Raw genomic sequence first — 25152 nt, 5'->3', positions numbered from 1 at the left:
AGCACGGAAATTGAAACTGCAATCAAAAATCTTCCAGCAAACAAAAGCCCAGGTCTAGACGGCTTCACAGCTGAATTCTACCAAAAATTTAGAGAAGAGCTAACACCTATCCTGCTCAAACTCTTCCAGAAAATTGCAGAGGATGGTAAACTTCCAAACTCATTCTATGAGGCCACCATCACCCTAATACCAAAACCTGACAAAGATCCCACAAAAAAGAAAACTACAGGCCAATATCACTGATGAACATAGATGCAAAAATCCTTAACAGAATTCTAGCAATCAGAATCCAACAACACATTAAAAAGATCATACACCATGACCAAGTGGGCTTTATCCCAGGGATGCAAGGATTCTTCAATATCTGCAAATCAATCAATGTAATAGACCAGATCAACAAATTGAAAAATAAAAACCATATGATTATCTTAATAGATGCAGAGAAAGCCTTTGACAAAATTCAACATCCATTTATGATAAAAACTCTCCAGAAAGCAGGAATAGAAGGAACATACCTCAACATAATAAAAGCTATATATGACAAACCCACAGCAAACATTATCCTCAATGGTGAAAAATTGAAAGCATTTCCTCTAAAGTCAGGAACAAGACAAGGGTGCCCACTTTCACCATTACTATTCAACATAGTTTTGGAAGTTTTGGCCACAGCAATCAGAGCAGAAAAAGAAATAAAAGGAATCCAAAATGGAAAAGAAGAAGTAAAGCTCTCACTGTTTGCAGATGACATGATCCTCTACATAGAAAACCCTAAGGACTCCACCAGAAAATTACTAGAACTAATCAATGATTATAGTAAAGTTGCAGGATATAAAATCAACACACAGAATTCCCTTGCATTCCTATACACTAATAATGAGAAAACAGAAAGAGAAATTAAGGAAACAAGTCCATTCACCATTGCAATGGAAAGAATAAAATACTTAGGAATATATCTACCTAAAGAAACTGAAGACCTATATATAGAAAACTATAAAACACTGGTGAAAGAAATCAAAGAGGACACTAACAGATAGAGAAATATACCATGTTCATGGATTGGAAGAATCAATATAGTGAAAATGAGTATACTACCCAAAGCAATTTATAGATTCAATGCAATCCCTATCAAGCTACCAACAGTATTCTTCACAGAGCTAGAACAAATAATTTCACAATTTGTATGGAAATACAAAAAACCTCGAATAGCCAAAGCAATCTTGAGAAAGAAGGATGGAACTGGAGGAATCAACCTACCTGACTTCAGGCTCTACTACAAAGCCACAGTTATCAAGACAGTATGGTACTGGCACAAAGACAGAAATATAGATCAATGGAACAAAATAGAAAGCCCAGAGATAAATCCACGCACATATGGACACCTTATCTTTGACAAAGGAGGCAAGAATATACAATGGATTAAAGACAATCTCTTTAACAAGTGGTGCTGGGAAATCTGGTCAACCACTTGTAAAAGAATGAAACTAGAACACTTTCTAACACCATACACAAAAATAAACTCAAAATGGATTAAAGATCTCAATGTAAGACCAGAAACTATAAAACTCCTAGAGGAGAACATAGGCAAAACACTCTCTGACATACATCACAGCAGGATCCTCTATGACCCACCTCCCAGAATATTGGAAATAAAAGCAAAAATAAACAAATGGGACCTAATTAACCTTAAAAGCTTCTGCACATCAAAGGAAACTATTAGCAAGGTGAAAAGACAGCCTTCAGAATGGGAGAAGATAATAGCAAATGAAGCAACTGACAAACAACTAATTTCGAGAATATACAAGCAACTCCTACAGCTCAACTCCAGAAAAATAAATGACCCAATCAAAAAATGGGCCAAAGAACTAAATAGACATTTCTCCAAAGAAGACATACAGATGGCTAACAAATACATGAAAAGATGCTCAACATCACTCATTATCAGAGAAATGCAAATCAAAACCACTATGAGGTACCATTTCACACCAGTCAGAATGGCTGCGATCCAAGTCTACAAGTAATAAATGCTGGAGAGGGTGTGGAGAAAAGGGAACCCTCTTACACTGTTGGGTGGGAATGCAAACTAGTACAGCCACTATGGAGAACAGTGTGGAGATTCCTTAAAACACTGGAAATAGAACGGCCTTATGATCCAGCAATCCCACTGCTGGGCATACACACTGAGGAAACCAGGAGGGAAAGAGACACGTGTACCCCAATGTTCATCGCAGCACTGTTTATAATAGCCAGGACATGGAAGCAACCTAGATGTCCATCAGCAGATGAATGGTTAAGAAAGCTGTGGTACATATACACAATGGAGTATTACTCAGCAATTAAAAAGAATACATTTGGATCAGTTCTAATGAGGTGGATGAAACTGGAGCCTATTATACAGAGTGAAGTAAGCCAGAAAGAAAAACACCAATACAGTATACTAACGCATATATATGGAATTTAGAAAGATGGTAACAATAACCCTGTGTACGAGACAGCAAAAGAGACACTGATGTATAGAACAGTGTTATGGACTCTGTGGGAGAGGGAGAGGGTGGGAAGATTTGGGAGAATGGCATTGAAACATGTAAAATATCATGTATGAAACGAGTTGCCAGTCCAGGTTCGATGCATGATACTGGATGCTTGGGGCTGGTGCACTGGGACGACCCAGAGGGATGGTCTGGGGAGGGAGGAGGGTTCAGGATGGGGAACACATGTATACCTGTGGTGGATTCATTTTGATATTTGGCAGAACTAATACAATTATGTAAAGTTTAAAAATAAAATAAAATTTAAAAAAAAAAGAAAAAAAAAGAATAAATACTGGAGACAGCCTAAATACATAACAGTAGTAGAATAGATTTAGAAGGGGAACGGAATGGTGATACAATGGAAGAGTTTACAGCTGTTAAGATAAAGGAGCTACAATTAAACCTATCAAAAAATATACATTTCAAAAATAAGATGTTGAAAAAAATCATCAAAAAATAATACACTATTCTATACCATTTTTATACATTCTGAAAACATGCAATATTAAATACATATTACTTTGGGAAGTCTTCATATAAAGCAACACATTTTTAAAAAGCCAGGGGGTGATCAATACAAAATTCACAATAGAGGTTACCTCTGAGGTCGGAAAAGGGCAGATGCAGTATAGCAGGAAGGAACCCAGGCTATCAAGGCAGACTGCTTTCTCTTTAGCCATGGTATGGTTTCTTTCTTCATACTTTTCATGTGTTATATATTAATTGCTTGCTCTTTTGTGTTCATGGAATAGTCCTCAATCATATTTTTAAATAAAGTGTAAACTAGAAGATAGATGGGGTAAGGAAATATTGCTTTTCATCAGAAGCTATTACATACTATTTTAAAAAGCATACATATTTTATATTCACACAAACAAATAAAACTTTCAGAATTTGCCTCCAAAATAGTGTGAATGTGTCAGAAGGTTGGGGGGTGGGTAGGGATATTAGGGCAACTTTGTAGGCCCTGAAATAAAATTATCTCCATGATATAAAAAAAAAAGCATTAATTCTTCCGCGCTCAGCTTTCTTCACAGTCCAACTCTCACATCCACACATGACCACTGGAAAAACCATAGCCTTGACTAGACGGAACTTTGTTGGCAAAGTAATGTCTCTGCTTTTCAATATGCTATCCAGGTTGGTCATAACTTTCCTTCCAAGGAGTTTCTTTTAATTTCATGGCTGCAATCACCATCTGCAGTGATTTTGGAGCACAAAAAAATAGTCTGACACTGTTTCCACTGTTTCCGCATCTATTTTCCATGAAGTGATGGGACCAGATGCCATGATCTTAGTTTTCTGAATGTTGAGCTTTAAGCCAACTTTTTCACTCTCCTCTTTCACTTTCATCAAGAGGCTCTTTAGTTCCTCTTCACTTTCTGCCATAAGGGTGGTGTCATCTGCATATCTGAGGTTATTGATATTTCTCCCAGCAATCTTGATTCCAACTTGTGCTTTTTCCAGGCCAGCGTTTCTCAAGATGTACTCCGCATATAAGTTAAATAAGCAGGGTGTCAATATACAGCCTTGCCGTACTCCTTTTCCTATTTGGAACCAGTCTGTTGTTCCATGTCCAGTTCTAACTGTTGCTTCCTGACCTGCATACAGGTTTCTCAAGAGGCAGATCAGGTGGTCTGGTATTCCCATCTCTTTCAGAATTTTCCAGTTTATTGTGATCCACACAGTCAAAGACTTTGGCATAGTCAATAAAGTAGAAATAGATGTTTTTCCTTAACTCTCTTGCTTTTTTGATGATCCAGCAGATGTTGGCAATTTGATCTCTGGTTCCTCTGCCTTTTCTAAAACCAACTTGAACATCAGGAAGTTTATGGTTCATGCACTGCTGAAGCCTGGCTTGGAGAATTTTGAGCATTACTTTACTAGCGTGTGAGATGAGTGCAATTGTGCGGTAGTTTGAGCATTCTTTGGCATTGCCTTTCTTTGGGATTAGAATGAAAACTAACCTTTTCCAGTCCTGTGGCCACTGCTGAGTTTTGCAAATTTGCTGGCATATTGAGTGCAGCACTTTCACAGCATCATCTTTCAGGATTTGAAATAGCTCAGCTGGAATTCCATCACCTCCACTAGCTTTGTTCATAGTGATGCTTTCTAATGCCCACTTGACTTCACATTCCAGGATGTCTGGCTCTAGGTGAGTGATCACACCATCGTGATTATCTGGGTCATGAAGCTCTTTTTTGTACAGTACTCTGTATTCTTGCAACCTCTTCTTAATACCTTCTGCTTCTGTGAGGTCGCTACCATTTCTGTCCTTTATCAAGTCCATCTTTGCATGAAATGTTTCCTTGGTATCTCTAATTTTCTTGAAGAGATCTCTAGTCTTTCCCATTCTGTTGTTTTCCTCTATTTCTTTGCATTGATCGCTGAGGTTTCCTCTATTTCTTTGCATTGATCGCTGAGGAAGGCTTTCTTATCTCTCCTTGCTATTCTTTGGAACTCTGCATTCAGAGGCTTATATCTTTCCTTTTCTCCTTTGCATTTCACTTCTCTTCTTTTCATAGCTATTTGTAAGGCCTCCTCAGACAGCCATTTTGCTTTCTTGCATTTCTTTTCCTATGTATCAGCATAGGGATTATAAATACGCTTATGATTCATCTTTCTGGCGGGTGTGAGTTTAAAGTCAGTTTCTTAAGATACAGGTAAAAATACAGAAGAATAATTTGATTTACATAAATTGCACATCTTAAATAGTTCAAGGTTTAGAATGTTGGGAGTGGGAGGTCCATGGAAAAATTTTAAAAGGTTTTGTGGAAGATCACTGAGGAGTATAATAGTATAAGTATTTAAAATAGATTGCATTATGTGAAGGAATAGAAATATAAAAATAGAGAAAGGATGAGAAAAGAAAACAAAAGCAAATTAGCTTAAAGGTAACTCCATAATGCAATGGATATGACCTTGGGCAAACTTCAGGAGATGGTGAGGGACAGAGAGGCCTGGCATGCTGCAGTCCATGTGGTCACAAAGAGTTGGACACGACTGGGCTACTGAACAACAACAACTCTATAAAAGCCATTGATGATTATTTAGAGACACATTAGAAATTATTCAGTAGGTACTTAAAGCTCAAAAAGAATCGCTTTATTATTTGTATGATCTAGGTTGTTTATCTCCAAAAGCAAATCATTGGAATGGAGCCAGTATTGCATTAGGGTTCCAAATAGCTCACTGTTTATGATGCCCTACTTTTTGTATTTGAAAGACACTTAAAGAACAAATTCTTCATAAGTATGCCTGGGCTCCTGGACCTTTATAACATGGATAATCCTAAATCATGGAATATGGAAGAGGGTAAAAATAGAATACCCTAGAGCTAGTAGATAACTTTGGCCTAAGCAAAAGATTTCTGCTTTATTGACTATGCCAAAGCCTTTGACTGTGTGGATCACAATAAACTGTGGAAAATTCTGAAAGAGATGGGAATATCAGACCACCTGACCTGCCTCTTGAGAAACCTACATGTAGGTCAGGAAACAACAGTTAGAACTAGACATGGAACAACAGACTGGTTCCAAATAGGAAAAGGAGTACATCAAGGCTGTATATTGTCACCCTGCTTATTTAACTTATATACAGAGTACATCATGAGAAACGCTGGGCTGGAGGAAGCACAAGCTGGGATCAAGATTGCCAGGAGAAATATCAATAACCTCAGATATGCAGATGACACCATCCTTATGGCAGAAAGTGAAGAGGAACTAAAAGCCTCTTGAGGAAGGTGAAAGAAGAGAGTGAAAAAGCTGGCTTAAAGCTCAACATTCAGAAAACTAAGATCATGGCATCTGGTCCCATCACTTCATGGAAAATAGATGGGGAAACAGTGGAAACAGTGTCAGACTTTATTTTGGGGGGCTCCAAAATCACTGCAGATGGTGATTGCAGCCATGAAGTTAAAAGACGCTTACTCCTTGGAAGGAAAGTTATGACCAACCTAGATAGCATGTTCAAAAACAGAGACATTACTTTGCCAACAAAGGTCCATCTAGTCAAAGCTATGGTTTTTCCAGTGGTCATGTATGGATGTGAGAGTTGGACTGTGAACAAAGCTGAGTGCGGAAGAATTGATGCTTTTGAAGTGTGGTGTTGGAGAAGACTCTTGAGAGTCCCTTGGACTGCAAGGAGATCCAACCAGTCCATTCTGAAGGAGATCAGCCCTGGGTGTTCTTTGGAAGGAATGATCCTAAAGCTGAAACTCCAATACTTTGGCCACCTCATGTGAAGAGTTGACTCATTGGAAAAGATTCTTATGCTGGGAGGGATTGGGGGCAGGAGGAAAAGGGGACGCCAGAGGATGAGATGGCTAGATGGCATCACTGACTCGATAGACATAAGTTTGAGTGAACTCTGGGAGTTGGTGATGGACAGGGAGTCCTGGTTGTGCTGCAATTCATGGGGTCGCAAAGAGTCAGACATGACTGAGTGACTGAACTAAACTGACCTGTGTATTCTGTTGGCAGAATTCAGTGAGCCTTTGTCCTGCTTCATTTTTTTTCTCCAAGGCCAAACTTGCCTGTTACTCCAGGTATCTCTTGACTTCTTATTTTTGCATCCTGGTCCCCAGTGATAAATAGAACATCTTTTTTGGTGTTGGTTCTAGGTGATCTTCTAGGTCTTAATAGAACTGATCAATTTCAGCTTCTTCAGCATCAGTAGTAGGGGCATAGGCTTAAATTACTGTGATGTTGAATGGCTTGCCTTGGAAACAAACCGAGATCATTCTGTCATTTTTAAGGTTGCGTCCAAGTACTGCATTTCAGACTCTTCTGTTGACCATGAGGCCTATTCCATTTCTTCCATGAGATTCTTGCCCACAGTTGTAGATATAGTGGTCATCTGAATTAAATTTGCCCACTGCCATCCATTTTAGTTCACTGATTCTTAAGATGTCAATGTTAACTCTTGCCATCTTCTGCCAATTTACCTTGATTCATGGACCTAACATTCTAGGTTCCTATGCAATTCTGTTCTTTGAAGCATTGAATTTTACTTTCACCACCAGACACATCCACAACTCAGCATCGTTTTCTATTTGGCCCAGCTACTTCATTCTTTCTGGGGCTATTAGTAGCTGTCCTCCACTCTTCCCCAGTAGCAAACTGGACACCTTCTGAACTGGGGCAGTCATCTTTCGATGTCATATCTTTCTGTCTTTTTATACAGTTCATGAGGTTTTCATGGCAAGTATACTGGGGTGGTTTGCCATATTGCCATATGGTTTGTACATATTACAATTATCTTGTACTCTGTGGATTTCCTTTCCCATCTATTAATAGTATCTCTTGATGGACAGAAATAACGCATACATATCACATACCACCATCCTCCCAGCAGATAAATTTACCTCTTTTACTGGGGCAACAAAAGCCACCAGATAGATAGGAGTTCCCTCATTTTCTTGCCACTAACCTTACACTTCCTTACAGCCTTGACATTAAGGCTGTATATTGTCTCCCTGCTTATTTAACTTATATTCAGAGTACATCATGCGAAATGCTGGGTTGGATGAAGCACAAGCTGGAATCAAGATTTCCAAGAGACATATCAATAACCTCAGATATGCAGATGTCACCACCCTTATGGCAGAAATAGAAGAACTAAAGAGCCTCTTGATGAAAGTGAAAGGGGAGAATGAAAAAGCTTAAAACCCAACGTTCAAAAAACTAAGATCATAGCTTCCAGTCCCATCATTTCATGGCAAATAGATGGGGAAACAATGGAAACAGTGACAGACTTTATTATTTTGGGCTCCAAAAATCACTGCATATGGTCACTGCAGCAATGAAATTAAAAGACGCTTGCTCCTTGGAAGAAAAGTTATGACCAACCTAGACAGCATATTAAAAAGCAGAGACATTACTTTGCCAACAAAGGTCCATCTAGTCAAAGCTATGGTTTTTCCAGTAGTCATGTATGGATGTGAGAGTTGGACCATAAAGAAAGCTAAGGGCCAAAGAATTGATGCTTTTTGACTGTTGTGTTGGAGAAGCCTCTTGAGGATGGTTGGATGGCATCACCAATTTGATGGACATGAGTTTGAGCAAGCTCTGGGAGTTGGTGATCGACAGAGAAGCTTAGTGTGCTACAGTCCTGGGGTCACAAAGAGTCAGACACGACCGAGCAACTGAACTGAACTGAATTTACACTTCCTTTCAACTTATTAGAATTGGTGGCCACAGAGAGACCAGAGAAAGACCAAAGGAAGAAGTAAGTGAAGAACAAGTGAGGTTTACAAGACAGCAAATGGCAAGGGGATTTTCTTTATCTGAGGAGGCATTGGTTAGTTTTTGAAGCCCAGGACCTGAACCTAGAATGGTACATGAATGTTGCAGCAGGTATTCAGAATGCAATCCACTGCTACTGTGTCATCTATGGCGAGAAATAGAGTAACTACCCAGACATCACTGGATTGTTTCTTCAAGAGGGTGGATAGAATTGAGTCCAGCAAGGAGCCAGACACTGTCCCATCAATGCAGGCATGAGTGACATTGCAGCTCGCCCTCTGACTCCTACTGCTCTTGACTTTTCAGCTCTACTATCTCCCACTTCGTCTCCCTCCTCTAGTCAGTAATCCTTGCCTGTTCACTGGATACCAGCTGTTGTACTGCACTACTGCACTTTTCAAGGTGCTGTGTTATAGATTAAAAATGTTCCCCCTGTTTTTTGCTTGTTTACATTTTATGTATTTTTAGTGTGAAAAGTATTAAAAACCTATTACAGTGCAGTACTATATAGCTGATTGCGTTAATTGGGTACCTATGCAATGGCACCCCACTCCAGTACTCTTGCCTGGAAAATCCCATGGATGGAGGAGCCTGGTAGGCTGCAGTCCATGGGGTCGCTAAGAGTCGGACACAACTGAGCGACTTCACTTTCACTTTTCACTTTCCTGCATTGGAGAAGGAAACGGCAACCCACTCCAGTGTTCTTGCCTGGAGAATCCCAGGGATGGGGGAGCCTGGTGGCTGCCGTCTATGGGGTCACACAGAGTCGGACATGACTGAAGTGACTTAGCAGCAGGTTAACTTTGTTGGACTTACAAATTGGACTTATGAACATGCTCTCGGAACAGAACTCATTCATATGTAGGAGACTTACTGTAATATATAATGTATATATACAACTTCATGTATATATAAATGGTTTCATATTGGACACACCTTTTAAAAGTTACTTTTTTCACTTAATTGTATGTTTTTATGATGTATCTATATTGTTAAAAAATAGATCTAGTCCATTCACTTTTACTATATATACGTGTGTGTTTGTGTGTGTGTATATACATATATATGCTTTTTCTTAGGATTTAACTCAGAAATTAAATTCTTAAATGTCTGTGAGTGGTGTGAGGTATTGATCTACATTTATCTGTTTCCCTAAGAGCCAATTATCCTAATTCTGTTTATTGAAGAGTCAATCATTTCACCCACTGACTTATTGTTCTCTATGTGTCATATAATAAGATTACATTTATACATAGTTCTGCTTATAAGTTCATTATTTTCTCCATCAGTTATTTGTCTATTCATGTGTGCCTTAATACTATACTGTTTCATTATTATGGATTTGTAGTAAATTTTGCTATCTACTAATATAAGCTCTTTATACTTATTCTTCAGAAGTTTCATGACTCTTTTTATCTATTTTCTCTTCTACATGAATTATAATATGAATTTTAGTATCAGCATGTCAAGTTCTATAAGAATAAAATTCTATTGATATCTTGATTGTATTTTCATTTAATGTGTAGAATAATTTGAAAAAAGTAACTAAGTTTATGACAATGAATCTTCCCTTATGAACATATTATAACTTATATTCACCTAAGTCTTTTAAATTTTTCTAAAGTTTTAAAATTCTTTTCCTAAAAACATTACACCTTTTATAGGATTTATTTTAATAGACCTTGTAATTTTTGATCCTATTATAAATAGTAACTTTGGGAGGAGGGTCTCAATTTTGGCATATGAATATATGTGTGTATATGAGTGTGTATTATGCACATAAAATATTTCACTTTACTTTTTGATATATATTTTGCTATTTAGAAAGGTTTCATTTTTATTCTAATGATATTTTTATTCCGGTGGTTTTCAAACTTTACCATATATCAGAATTCCTGGAGAGCTGTTACAACACAGGTTGCTGAGTTCCAACACCAGAGTTCTTAGTCAATAGGTCTGGGGTAGGATGGGAGACTTTGCATTTCTAACAACTTTCTAATAGATAAGGACCTAGAAGTCCAGTACCACACTTGAAGAATCATTATTTTATACTAATATTTTCACATACTTTTTTCTTGATTATATTTAATTTTAACTTTTTACTTTGAAATAATTTACATTTAAAGGTAAATTTCATTTAGGAAACTAAATAGTTATGAGGGTCTTGGGTACATCTTTCACTCAGATTTACTAATTGTTAACATTTTGCAAATACTTGCTTTGTTACTTCATCCCTCTCTCTCTTCCTCTGTCTCTATGCAAATATTTATACATATTTCTGTATATATTTATATTTACAAAGATATATTTGTATGTATATATTTAATCTTTGGTATTATTATTACTTTCTAAACCATCTAAGAGTAAGTCACTGACCTCATGCCTCTTTTCCCTTTAAATACTTCAATGTGTATTACTTTAGAACAGGTATATTCTACCAGCAACAGATGAATGGATAAAGAAGATGTGCATGTATTTCATATAGACAATGGAATACTACTTAGCCATAAAAAAGAATGAAATAATATATTATTTGTGTGAAAAGCATTATAAACCTATTATAGTACAGTACTATATAGCCAATTGTGCTAGTTGAGTACCTAGGCAAACTTTGTAGGATTTACAACAAATTTTCAGACTCATCCAGAAAAAAAGGGAGATGGTTCAAATCAGTCTAATTAGAAATTAAAAAGGAGAAGTCACAACTGATACTGCAGAAATACAAAGGATTACAAGAGACTATTTCAAGCAACTATATGCCAGTGAAATGGACAACCTGGAAGAAATGGACAAATTCTTAGAAAGGTACAATCTCCCAAGACTGAACCAGGAAGAAATATAAAGTATGAACAGACCAACCACAAGTAATGAAATTGAAAAACAGTGAATAAAAATCTTCCAACAGACAAAAGTTCAGGACCACATGGCTCCACAGGTGAATTCTATCAGACATTTAGAGAAGACTTGTGAAACTCTTCCAAATATTTGTAGAGGGAGGAACACTCCCAAGCTCATTCTACAAGGATCATCACTCTGATGATCCAACCAGTGATTGAAGCTGTAGGGTGAAAATTTAGGGAGGTGTCAGTAATCATATTTCCTGTTGCATGGACTTGAGAAACAAAAGGAACTTTGGCAGAAGGGGCAGAGGGGTAGAGAAAGGGAGAGAAAAAGAGAGGGGGAGAGAGAGAAAGAGAGTGTACCAATAAATGTATGAGGAAGAATAGATTAAAGAATGATAGAGAATCTTAATAACATTTGAACCCTTGGTTTTGATCATTCTTGAGGCCTAACTGTACCTTGTCCTTTCCAAGTTCTGAATGTTCCACTCCTACCTTTTTGTGAGGCAGCCCATTATCTTTTCATAAATTTTTCTCTTTCATTTAAGTTAGTTGCAGGTAGGTTTTTGTGCCTTTTTTTTTTTTTTAAGAAAAGAATAACTTTATCCCTTTGCCACGCAAAGGGAGACATAGTGGGCTGCTGCCCCCAAAACCATGTGTCCTCACTTTGGAGAGATAGTGAGAAGTTTTACAGTAATTATTCAAAGAGGAGGTTGTGATCAGCTAGTGGACATTCTTCTGATGGGTTGATGGTGAAATAAGTGGGAGTCAGCATCATCAACCTTCAGGTCCAACTGGCCTGGGGTCTACATGCTTGTGGGCAGCATACAATTGTTAATTGCTAACTGCTCCCACATTGAGAGAGTTTCAATATCTGTAAAGCAAATCAAAGATATTGTTGTGTGTATCCATTTGAGGGGAACCAGGACCCTATCCCAAGGCTGCTCTTGACTGTTTGTTTCTCCCTGGTCTGGCATCCCCTCCCTTCCCTAATTAAGAACTGCTTGAATCTGCCCATTGGAACTCGCATTGGGTCAAGGAGGGTGAGTGAAGGCTGTTTCCTATCATCAAAGAAATGGAGGACACAGGCTTTGTGCCCCGGAACCCCACAGGGCCCTGCACAATATCACTATGTGTCCCTATCAGGGAGGAACAGATTTTCTTCTACCCTTCTGGGTTCTTCTGGCTGCACAAAGAATTAAATCAAAATAAGACAGATTAAGAGGAGGACATCAAAGTTTAAAAACATGTATATATAGGGGGCTCAGCAATAAAGAATCTGTCTGCAGTGCAGGAGATGCAGGAGACCAGAGTTCGATCCCTGGGTCAGGAAGATCCCCTGGAGGAGGGCATGACAACCCACTGCAGCATTCTCATTGGAGAGTCCCATGTGTGCCTTTAAACTACTAAAATGCCTTTACAGTGTAAAACTTACTGTACAGGCTACTAAGTTTGTGCTGAACCATATTCCTGATGAGAGTCAGAAATGTCCATATCCTGTTCATATTCTCATACACAAAATTAATATAATTTTCAGCTTTTACCCAATTTTTATCCATCAGTAGATGAGGGAAGTTTTGTATGGCCTAAACGATTTCTTCTGAAAACCTTTAGGATTCATGTGTTTCTGTATATAGACTAGAATTAGTGTTATAGACCAAAGCCTCAACCAAATTCAACATTGCACTGTGTACAGAATATTTATTTTCTGGCTAAAGTCACTTTAAGTTACATAATAAAAGTTACTTTTATTATGAATCTTCATTTTCTTTCTTTTGTAACCTTTCAAAGATTAGAAATTTCTTTTCTAACCTTTCAAAGATTAGAAATTTGAAAGCTTTGAAATCAATTAGAAATTTATTTCAAAGAATCAAAATGGTTGATTCTTTTAGAGATCATTTTGATGAACAAAAATTCAAAATTGCAATACACACTTTGATTCACTTTTCAACAATTCTCAAGGTTATGAACAGCATTAGAAAGCATGAAGGCTTCACTAAAATGCTGATAAAACCAAGATGTAGATGTTGACCAAAGATGATGGCTCCCATACATCATTCCTATACAACAGCCCATTTTAGGTTAGAGCGTGCATGCATGCTCAATCACTAAGCCGTGTCTGACTCTGTGGAAACCCATGGACTGTAGCCTGCCAGGCTCCTCTGTCCATGGGATATCCCAGACAAGAATACTAGAATGAGTTGCCATTTCCTCCTCCAGGGGATCTTCCTGACCCAGGGATCGAACCTACATCCCCTGTGTCTCCTGCATTGCAGGTGGATTCTTTACCACTGTGCCACATGGAAAGCTAAACTGTAAAATTAAGGCCTACAGGCCTAATTCTGCCTCCTGTCTATTTTCATAAATAAATGTTAATGGGAATATATCCACGCTCATCATCTAAATATTACTTGTGACTGCTTTTGGTCAATGAATGTGGATTTGAATGGTGGCAGACAGAGACTGCGTGTGCCCCACAAAGCCTAAAATATTTACTATCTGACCCTTTGAAAAAAATTACCAACACTTGGCCTCAAATATTAGCAGTACAAGTGGAGATAAATAGATGAGAAGATTATATTTTTTGAGTCAGAGAAGGAACAAGCCTGGTGAGTTCTAGCAACATAAGGGAAGGCAGGCCAGGGTGGTTAAAACATAAAATAACCCAGATATTACCGTTGGTTTGTCCATTTCTTATTTTGTAGTAATTTACAACCATTGCTTACTAATCAGACATTAACTCACTCATTCAACAAATGTTCTTTAAGTTCCCACTCTGTCCTAGACACTATGTTAGCTGCTTCACATAAACACATACATATCATAATAAGGGAAAACAACAATTAAGTAATTATAACAGAATCATAACTAACTAACTCTGTGCTCAGTCTTGTCTGACTCTTTGTGACCCCATGGACTACAGCACACCACGCTTCCCTGTCCTTCACTATCTCCCGGAGCTTGCTCAAACTCATGTCCATCGAGTTGGTGATGCCATCCAACTATCTCATCCTCTGTCGTCCCCTTCTCCTCCCGCCTTCAATCTTGCCCAGCATCAGGGTCTTTTCCAATGACTCAGCTCTTCATATCAGGTGGCCAAAGTATTGGAGCTTCAGCTTCAGCATAAGTCCTTCCAATGACTATTCAGGACCTATTTCCTTTAGGATGGACTGGTTGGATTTCCTTGCTGTCCAAGGGACTCTCAAGAGTCTTCTCCAACTTCACAGTTCAAAAGCATCAAATCTTCGGCACTCAGCTTTCTTTATGGTCCAACTCTCACATCCATGCATGACTACTGGAAAAACCATAGCTTTGACTAGAGGGACCTTTGTTGGCAAAGTAATGTCTCTGCTTTTTAATATGCTGTCTAGATTGGTCATAGCTTTTATTCCAAGGAGCAAGCATCTTTTAATTTCATGGCTGCAGTCACCATCTGCAGTGATTTTGCAGCCCAAGAAAATAAAGTCTCTCACTGTTTCCATGGAGCCTGATTAACTAGGTTTCAGTGTCAGCCCTGACACTTAACTACTGTGTGATCCTTGTAAAACTGCTTAATTTCTCTGAGCCCCAGTGTCCTTAATCCTTAAAGCAAAGATATCCTTATCCTTAAAGCAAGGATAATAATATTATCTATCTTAAATGTTATAAATACTTAGTTCAGCCTTTGGCCTATGGTGGTTAATTTAATAAATGTTGGTTACTATTATTAAGGCAAATGGCTTCTTTTTTCCCCAGCTTTTAAACAGGCTTTATCTATCAACCTCTGGCCTCTTTCTGGGTACTTTCTACCTGTTGATTTCAACTTCCCCTTATCGATCTTGTCACTCTAGTTGCTATCGTCATGCTCTTTCCTATTACAGGACCTTTGGTCATACTGTTCCTTCCATCTGGAATGTTCCTTTTCCTGTTTGCCTGGCTAATTCCTATTTGCTCTTTAAACTCCATAGGGCATGAACTCTCTCCAGTTTTTGTTTACTATCTTACACTCAGTGGTTAATACTGCACCTGGAGTTTGGTCAACACTCATTAATGTTTGCTGCATGAGTAAACTCCAGTCTGAGTCTATCATCTCACATTATTCAGTATTCTTATGTACATTAATTCACATCCTAGCTATAGCCTTTTTTCTTTCTACTCACTGGTTCTAGATAATGCTCACCAAATATTCACTACACACAAGATTTGTTAGGTTCTGGCTAGGGACTCTGAAAATAAATTTGAAAAATATGAATTTCCAGCTTTCAAGAAGCTACCTGCTCACGGAGGGACACAGGCATGCAAACAGAGAAACTATAATCCAGAATGATAAGTGGTTATACTTGAGGCCTGTGCTTGAGACCATTGGTCACATTGGACTCATGAAAAACCAGAATATACACTTACCTAGGAAAGAAAAGGAAGGATTCATAGAGGAGGTAGTATCTCAATTGAGCCAAAAATAATGAGTATCAATTTTGAAAATAGACAATTAGGGATAAAGCATTTGGCAGAAAGAATTACAGGGTAAAAGTATGAAGGGGTTTTTTTCCTTTGTTGGTCCTGACTTCTACAAACCTTTCCTTTTCTATTACCATTTTGAATAACAATTTGCATGTTCAATAACTACCAGACTGCTCAGTCTCTCATTTTCAATGTCTATACATGACATTTGTTATTTGTTGCTCTCAGTTTTTCCCTTTGCCCTGAATTTCCATCACACATAGTATTTCAGTGAGCTTAATTTGTCCCTCTTTGTCATATGTATACTATTCTTCCGTGTTTGCGTGCCTAAGATGTGTGTTCCTAATGATTCGTTCCATTCTAGCGCTCACTGTACTTAACACTGTACCTGGACCTTGGATTCAAAGTGCTCAACTAAATTGAGGGGAAGCCTGGCGTGCCGCAGTCCACGGGGTCGCAAAGGATCGAACACGACCGAGCGCCTGAACAACAAAGAGTTGGTGGGAGGCCAGCAGTGAGTGCTGTGTTCACGTAAGCTCAAGAGAGCGGTGGAGTCTATTGGAAGAAGTAAATTTAGTGAACCTCAATAAAACTACTGGAAATAGGAGCATCCGAGGCGGAGTCCTGAAAAGGCAAGCAAGGCGACCTGGGTATTACACGCATCATTTTATGGGTCCATCTATTTTGCTGTCTGCAACTGATGGTTCCCAATCTGCTAGGAATCGACCTCAGCGACCCGTCTCCATCCTGCTGATTCCAAATATCCAGCGCGCGCGGCCACCAGTTGCATGCCCGGCGCGAGGCTCCGCCCTCCGGCCGGAAGGAGCGGGGCGGGGCCTCCGGGCGGGTAATGGGGCCTTGCGCCGCGGGAGGGGGGAGCGTGGGGCTGCCGGTTTCGGGGCCAAAAGCAAAAGGGCGGGCGCAGGGCTGCCTTCCGAGGCTGTCCTCGCTTGCGATTCGTCCACTTGGCTGAATCAGGAGTCGCGACCTCTGGCACAGGTGGGTCCCGCCCCATGGAGCGGGGAAGGGGTGTTCTGGGTGGGTTCGATGAGTGGCGTGGCCGAGGCGCTGGCTTGCAGGCCCGGGGAAGTGAGAGAGTGGCCGCCCCCACCCTGGCTACTTGGGCCCCAGGGCGGTGGTACTTACCTTCACCCTGGCACTGGAGAAGGCCACTTGTGCCTTGCCGCAGGGCTTCCGTTACACGGTGGGTGGCACTTGCGCGACCCAGAGCCCGGAGATCAGCGCGTGGTCTGCTGGACCCAGTGCTTGGGAACAGCTTGCAGAGCTGCAGCAGCCTCGCTTTGGGACTGCTGCCCAGAGGACATAGTCTCAAACTCGAGCAGACTTCCCCGCCCTGGGTCTGACCTTCACTGTGGCCAGCTTTCAGCGAATCCCTCCCATCTCCATGCTTCGCCTGGCTGGGCAGTGCAGTGCAAGCTGGAATTCGGTTGTCTGCAGGACCTTGCAGCACCGACTCTTTTTTGCTAATGCTTTCTGCCCAGATGGTACCCTTTCTCAGCCCCTCCGGAGCAGGAAACCTAGCAAGAGGCAGGGCAGGGCATTGGGGAAGTTAGGCCAGATCTCTCTCTGTTATGCAAACAATTCTGCAAAGCCCAAGGAGGCTTACTTTACCGGCTGCTGGGAAAACTGGAAACAACATTAATTCAATGCCTTGGTTGAATGTTAACTCTGAAGAATGCCCTTCTGAATGCTTTACCATTAAAGAGTTTAACCAGATGATAAATCATTGTCCAAAACCTTATGGGTTGAATGAGCATTGTACACGGTCTGACAAAAAGTCTAATCGGAAAGATTTGGGTGACTTAGCTGTGTACTCAAACGCTGCAAGACAGACCTGAGCTCTCATATGGAGGAATGCTTTCATATGCCATTCCCATAGAGTTGTCTTTTAGGGTTGCCTCTTAGCTTGGTATTTTCAGGAAACACTCTATTAAAAATTACACTTGATTTTGCATTAACTATAAGGGCAAAGGAGAAGGCAATGGCAACTCACTCCACTACTCTTGCCTGGAAAATCCCATGGACTGAGGAGCCTGGTAGGCTGCAGTCCATGGGGTCACGAAGAGTTGGACACGACTGAGCGACTTCACTTTCATGCACTGGAGAAGGAAATGGCAACCCACTCCAGTGTTCTTGCCTGGAAAATCCCAGAGACGGCGGAGCCTGGTGGGCTGTCATCTACAGAGTCGGACATGACTGAAGCGACAGCAGCAGCATAAGGGCAAAGAATTAGAAACACTATCGAGGGACATGATGCTATCCCTCTAATTCCTTCTCATTAAGCAACTAGTGACAATGATAATGGCAACCATATATTATGCAAAACACTGTAATCTTCACAACCACAAGAGGTAAATGTGTTTATCTGTCGTGATACTTAAAGATGTTATACTTTATCTCATAACCAGTATGATGAAGGGAATGTTCAAAGGGTGGGTTAAGTCTGGGGGTGTCTTTTGCATGTCCCCCCCATTTCTAAGAAGAATGGTGGACTGGGAGGGATCACTTTCTGATTTTAGTATCTGTATGAGGAACCACAAGCAGCTCTGTATCTCTGCTTGTCAACTTTGGAAACAGCAGTAAAATATCCTAACTGATCACTCATTCTCTGCAGTGTTTCTGGCAGCTGTGTTTTCTGCCTGTCAGGATGAGGTGGGGTGGGGTGGACTCAGGCCCTGGGTGAATACACCCTTCTGATAGGAAGAGTCTCTTTCTGCTTGGAGCCAAAGTGAACACGGATCCACAAGCTGGGCACCATTGCGACCCTCTCTCTACGACACCACATGTCCCCCGTGCTCATATGGGCTGTACATGCACTTGCTGTTGCCCACATGTAAAGAATTTGCAGGACAATTTACAGGCTTTGGGCAAAATCTGGTCTCTGCCACGCCTGCAGGGGTTAAACAAAGAGTGGCCGCTGGTTATGAATGCGAATGTCCTTTAGGATGGGGGACCTGATGATTTCCCAAGTGATCAACATGGTGAGAGGGGACTTCTGCTAGACATCTGCTGAGCCGACCTCGTGGGTGAGCATAGGACTGGCTGTTTGGCAGGACCCCATGGAGGCTTTGGCCATATTTTTCCTCTGTTCATTCACACTGTCACTCTGAAGACAATCAGTGAATACTTCCTCTGTGCCAGGATGCTGATCCACTCTGAGATGAACAGCACAGGAGGACAGTAAGTTTGAGAGGACAACAGAAATTCAACTTGAAGCATGCTAAGTCCAAGGCATCCTCACTCTTCCTCATTCCTAATATCTGATCAGTGCAAAATCTTGCCACTTCTGCGTCCTGAATATTTTTTTGTAAACCCACTCACTTCTCTTTCCTCCCCTGTTACTCAGAATTTCAACCCAGCAACACTCTTTCTTTTTCTGTTAATTACAAAACTGTATTAAAGGATTCAAGTCCTTGCTTGACCCTCAGTCCTCATGGGAAAATCTCCACTCCTACCATAACCACAACAGCAACATCAACAACATACAGCAGCTCAATGAGGCGTGTATGACCCCTAATGAATAATCAAACACATGAACTTTCTGTTTTTCTCTCCTTCCCAAAGTGTTTTTAAAATTTTGTATTGAGATATAATTTACACACCATAAATTTGACTCCTTTTACATGTACTTTCAAGGATTTTTAGTAAATTTATTGAATGGTGCAACCATCACTGCATCCAGCATTAGCTATTTTTATCACCTCAATAGCATCTCTCTCTTGCCCATGTGCACTTAGTCCCCATTACCATCCCAACCCCCTTAACAACCACTAACCCACATCATTTTACATTGTTTACATTCACATGCACCACCAGCACCATATAAAAGTTCTAATTTCTCTACATCCTCACCAATATTTTGTCATTTTTCCTCTTAGAAAATGTATAGCTGCCCTTGTGGATGTAAAGTAATATCTCATTTTAGATTTGATGTACATTTCCCTAATGTAAAGATATTGAACATCCTTTCATCTGTCTTGTCCATTTGTAAATGTTCTTTGAAGAAATATCTATCTAATATTTTGCCCATTTTTTCAATTAGGTTATTTCCCTTCCTATTATTGAGATGTAAGATTTTTTAAGTATATTTAGGATACAAGTGCTTTATCAGGTATATCATTTGAATTTTTTTTTCCTATCTGTGACTTGTCTTTTCATTGTTTAAATATTTTTAGTTTTTTCATTTTTTAATGATGCCTTTTGAAAAGCAAAGGTTTTTAATTCTGGTTAAGCTCAAGTTATCATTTTTCTTTTGCAAATTGTGCTTTTTCATGTTGTATCTAAGAACACTTTGCTTAATCCAAGGTCATGAAGATTTTCTCCTATATGTTCTTCTGAAAGTTTTATAGTTTAATCTTACATTTATTTCTTTTTTTTTAATTATTTTTTTTTACATTTATTTCTAATCCATTTTGATTTCTTTTGTGTGTGTGGTGTGAGGTAGGCGGTCTAAAGCCACCTATTTTTTAAGCTGAAGTATGACCTACAAATACCATATTACTTCCAGGTGTGCAATATAGTGATTGGATATTTCTATACATTATGGAATTATCACCATGATAAGTCTAGTTACCACCTATCACCATACAAAGATATTATAATGTTATTGGCTATATTCCCTATGTATACATTATGCCCACACAGCTAATTTATTTTGTATCCAGAAGTTTGTACCTCTTAGGATCCCTTATCTGTTTCTCTCATCCCCCATTACTTCCCTCTTCTCTGGCAATGGCCAGTTTGTTCTTTGTATCTATGAGCCTGTTTCTGTTTTATTTATTCATTTGTATTGCTCTTTACAACTGACACATACCTGAAATCATATGGTATTTCTCATTCTCTCTTTGACTTATCTCACTCAGCACACTACTCTCTAGGCCCATCAGTGTTATTGAAGATGGCAAGATTTCATCCTTCTTTATGGCTTACTAATATGCCATCATATATACATATCACATCTTCTTTGTCTATTCCTCCCTCAATGAACACTTAGGTTGTTTCCATCTTTTGGATATTGTAAGTAATGCTGAATTTGGGGGCATTTGGAGAGAGGACCTTCAGTGTCCACTCTTGAGGCAACTGGCCCCTGGGAAAGTCTGCACCATGCAGGTGCAGAGTAGGACTCCCATGTCTTACCCGACTGGGCCCCTGGGGAGACATGCCAGGCCCTTGGGTACCCATTCGCCTTGTGATGTGCGGGCCCTGGTGGGCGGTGGTCATCTCCGTGAGTGGACAGGGCAGCGTTCTGGGCTGGTGGTGGACAGAGACATCAGTCCTGCTCAGGGGGGCATGGCGAGTCCCCTGGACCTAAGAGTGCCATTCTATGCTATCTGCTGCGGCAGCCACTGGCAATTGTGATTCAGACTTGAACCCAAGGGAGACAGTCGGTTCCCCCATCATACCAGCCGTGTCTTAGGAACCACCACTGTGGACGTGCCAGCCGCCTTACTGGGCAGCGTGGAGAGGCCACCTTGCCTCCATGGCAGGAGGTTCCATGGGACAGTGCTGCTCCAGATCCTTGCACACACATGTGCAAGGACAACCAGCCCCAGAGGAAAGCCTGTGCCACCCCAGTCCAGTTCTCCAGGCCGGGCTGTATTCTCATGCAAATGTGCCAGAGGCCTGAGCTCTGAGCCCTGTTGCCTCCTTGCAGCCCCAGGGCAGGCAGGAGAGAATGGTGCCCCCTACCCATCCAAGTGGGTGAGCCAGCTGTGAGCAATCCAGGAGGACTTCTGGTGTGGGCGCTGGCAGTGGGGTAGGAGTGGGGAACCCTTTGAATACAGTAGAGTGACCATCTCTGACTGCCCCCCACTGGATGCCCAACATCTGCGAAGGCCTCAGTGTGTTGGGAAACCATGGAACTTTCCCCCAAGGCCTGCTTGCTTTGGGAGACTTTGGATCTCTTGACCTTCCTCTTGGATTCTCTAGAACTTTCTGGCCCAGCTGAGCAAACAGGGGGTTCTGCATTTGGCCCTGGGCTCCCAGGGAAAAGTCATTCCAGTTCCCTTTGCCCTGACCACACACCCACCCGTCTGATCCCTCCAACCTGTAGTCACAGGTCTATTGTCTTTGGGGTTTGATGGTGGGTTTCTTTTTGGACTGTGCAGCTGGTGGGATCTCAGTTGCCTGTGCCTGTGCGCTCAATTGGTAAGTCGTGTCCATCTCTTTGCAACCCCATGGACTGCAGCCCGCCAAGCTCCTCTGTCCATGGGATTGTCCGGGCAAGAATCCTGGAGTGGGTGGCCATTTCCCTCTCCCGGGGATCTCCCCACCCAGGGAGCGAACCCTATCTTGAGTCTCCTACATTGGCAGGCAGATTCTTTACCACCTCACCACCTGGGAAATCTACCTTAGTTCTCCCTGACCATGGATCAGACCCCTGCCTCCTGCAGTGAGTGCAGAGTCTTAAGCACTGACCACCAGGTGAGATCTCAGGATTTGTGTTTTCTAGAGGGGACGTGGTGATATATTTTAGCAGGCAGGTCTTTGCCCACTTAGGGGTCGTGGCTGGCAGGTGTGTGATCCTCAAGGATGATGGGGAAGGTATGGGCTTGGTTACAGACTCAGCAGATGCTGAAAAGATGGGAAGGGAAGGCTGGGGGTGGCGCCCAGGGCTACCCAGGGAGCTATAAGCAGCATCAGTGTCTGGAAGTCCTGTTCCCCCAAGGCCCAGGGGTCCTCCCTTTGCAGAAGTGTGGGGCCCAGCTGCCAAGGTGGGCAGCCAACCTGTTGAGCACGTGGTTGAACTGACACTTGCTGAGGCTTCCTCTCCTGAGCCTGGACTCGGGAACAGCTGGCTGTGATCATACTCTGCTGCTCGGGAAGGGACATGTGTTTCTCCTGATGGAGGAGGGCCCGTTGTTACAGAGGAGCAGTTGAGGCTGGGGGCATGCTTGGGGAGCTTTCACTCCTTCCCCAGACCTTTTGCAGAGACAGAGTGCTAATGAGAGGATGCTGGGGTCCTCCCCCACCCGACTCCTAAGCTGTCACCCAGCAGGTAGGCCCTCCAGACTTTAGAGCTGTGTTGTAACATGCTTGAGAGTGGGAGTGGGGCAGGGAAGGACCCAACAACTCCCCTTCCTGTCCCCCACAGTTTGGAATGTGAAGTTTTGCACTTAGCTGTGCCACCTGTTGGTTTAATAAAAGTGGCTCAGAACCACTCCCTTTGTCACCGAGCCCACCTGGCCCTGGGACAGATACCTGCATTGGGTTGTTAGTGTTCAGAATCTCCCAAGGCTGCTCCCTGGAGAACTTTGGGGCTGGCCAGCGCATCGTCTAGTCCCTACAGATTTAAGGTGTTACTATATCCCATGCCAGGCCTCCCTGGTGGGCTGCTGGTGATCCCTAGCTGCCTCACATCCCCAAGAATCATGGATGTATTGGCTCATCCCCACGGTCAGCACAGGTGGTGCTAGCAGTAAAGAATCTGCCTCCAGTGCAGGTGATGTGAGAGACGTGGGTTCGATCTCTCAGCCAGGAAGATGCCCCTGGAGGAGGGCATGGCAACCTGCTCCAGTATTCTTGCCTGGAGAATGGACAGAGGAGCCTGGTGGGCTACAGTCCATAGGGTTGCACAGAGTCAGACAGGACTGAAGCAACTTAGCATGGAGTGTGAGCATCCCTACAGCAGTGGCAGGATGTGTGAGAACCAGAGAAGATGGAAGGGAGGATTTTAGGAAGCATAGCTCTAGCTTATGAATTAAATTCACATGGAAATGTTTGTTGAGGGTCACAACTAACGATCAGAATCATTAAAAAAAAATAACGCTGCATTGAAACACACAGGTGCATATATGTTTTCAAGTTAGTGTTTTGGGTTTTTAAGGTACATGCCCAGGAGTGTTATTGCTGGATCATATGGTATCTCTGGTTTTAATTTTTTAAGCAACCCCCATACTGTTTTCCATAGTGACTGTACCAATTTACATTCCCATCAACAGTGTTGGAGGGCTCCCTTTTCTCTACATCCTTGCCAATACTTATTATTTGTTGGGTTTTTGATAATAGCCATTATGACAGATAGGCGGTGATATCTCATTGTGGTTTAGATTTGCATTTACCCTTTTCCACAGAGATTAGACCTACATCATGACACAACTCTCCTGGACTTCTCAGACTCTGTCTCTATTTTCTGTCAAATGTTTCCCCAGATAAACCACTTGCACAATCTGTGCCTGTCATGGCACCTCCTTTTCAAAGGACCTGGACTAATGCAGTTGTCAACGTTACAGATTGGGATATTTCTCATAGAATATACATTTCTGGCTCCTCTCAAGTATGGCAACATTAAGACTCTCTGGCAATAATTAGCTAGAGCTGAGTAGTGGCTAGGATTTTTGGACAGATCAAGCATTCTTCGATTCACCCATCTCACCACAGTCCCCTATTGTCTCTTATGCTTCACCTATTTATGTTTCTTGCCTAGACCCTGTGGGCATTTAATTTTGAGACCCTGATGTAAAGGAGCATCCTCTTAATTCATGCAGTCCAATATATTCTTGCACTAGTTAAACCCAGACAAAGATACGTATGACAGATGCAATTTCAGCTTAGAGCTTTTGCTTTGGCCTCCTTTAAACCAGAACAATATCATCATGAACAATTCCCTTTTTGTTCAAATGTCATTTTTCTCAATAAAGTCTACCCTGATCACCATGTTTAAAAGCCCTACTTCCTTCAGCACACCCCTTTATCCTGCTGCATCGCTCTGACTGCCTTCTAATATTTATTGATTATATTTATCTTTGTCCTTCCACTAGAAGATAAGCTCCACGAACGCAGTCATTTTTGTTTGTTTTGTTCCCTGATAAATCCCAAGTGCCTAAAATAGTTTCTGGCACAAAGTTGACCCCCAATAAATATGTGTTAAATGAATTGAGCAGGAATAATGAGAGGGAGAAATACAGTAGGCAGAGGAAACCGCATATGTGAAGGCACTGAGGCATGGGGCAAGATAGATGGGGCCAGGAGATGCGTCAATAGTTTTGTCTGCCCTCAAGGAGCTCTCAACGAATGGAAGAGAGAAGTAATTAAATGGGTAATTATTGGATGTGTTGTAAGCTCATAAGGATATGCACA

At 41.3% G+C, this 25152-nt stretch overlaps 2 protein-coding genes across 3 annotated transcripts in view; one reads left to right on the top strand and one right to left on the bottom strand.

Moving 5' to 3' along the window:
* The window catches only part of SPRY3 (sprouty RTK signaling antagonist 3), a 121096-nt gene extending 103779 nt beyond the window's left edge, over positions 1–17317 (bottom strand). Inside the window, exon 1 of the mRNA XM_006076656.4 lies at positions 17200–17317. The gene's annotated coding sequence lies outside the window, so the exon portion shown is untranslated. The remainder of the gene's footprint in view (positions 1–17199) is intronic.
* The window catches only part of TMLHE (trimethyllysine hydroxylase, epsilon), a 61587-nt gene continuing 53333 nt past the window's right edge, over positions 16899–25152 (top strand). Inside the window, exon 1 of one of the 2 annotated variants that reach the window (XM_044937574.2) lies at positions 16899–17052. The gene's annotated coding sequence lies outside the window, so the exon portion shown is untranslated. The remainder of the gene's footprint in view (positions 17053–25152) is intronic. The other variant, XM_025277249.3, reaches the window with a different exon arrangement.

Source organism: Bubalus bubalis, chromosome X, assembly GCF_019923935.1.
Source record: "Bubalus bubalis isolate 160015118507 breed Murrah chromosome X, NDDB_SH_1, whole genome shotgun sequence".
Lineage (NCBI taxonomy): Eukaryota > Metazoa > Chordata > Mammalia > Artiodactyla > Bovidae > Bubalus > Bubalus bubalis.
This window is presented reverse-complemented; position numbering and strand designations above follow the sequence as displayed.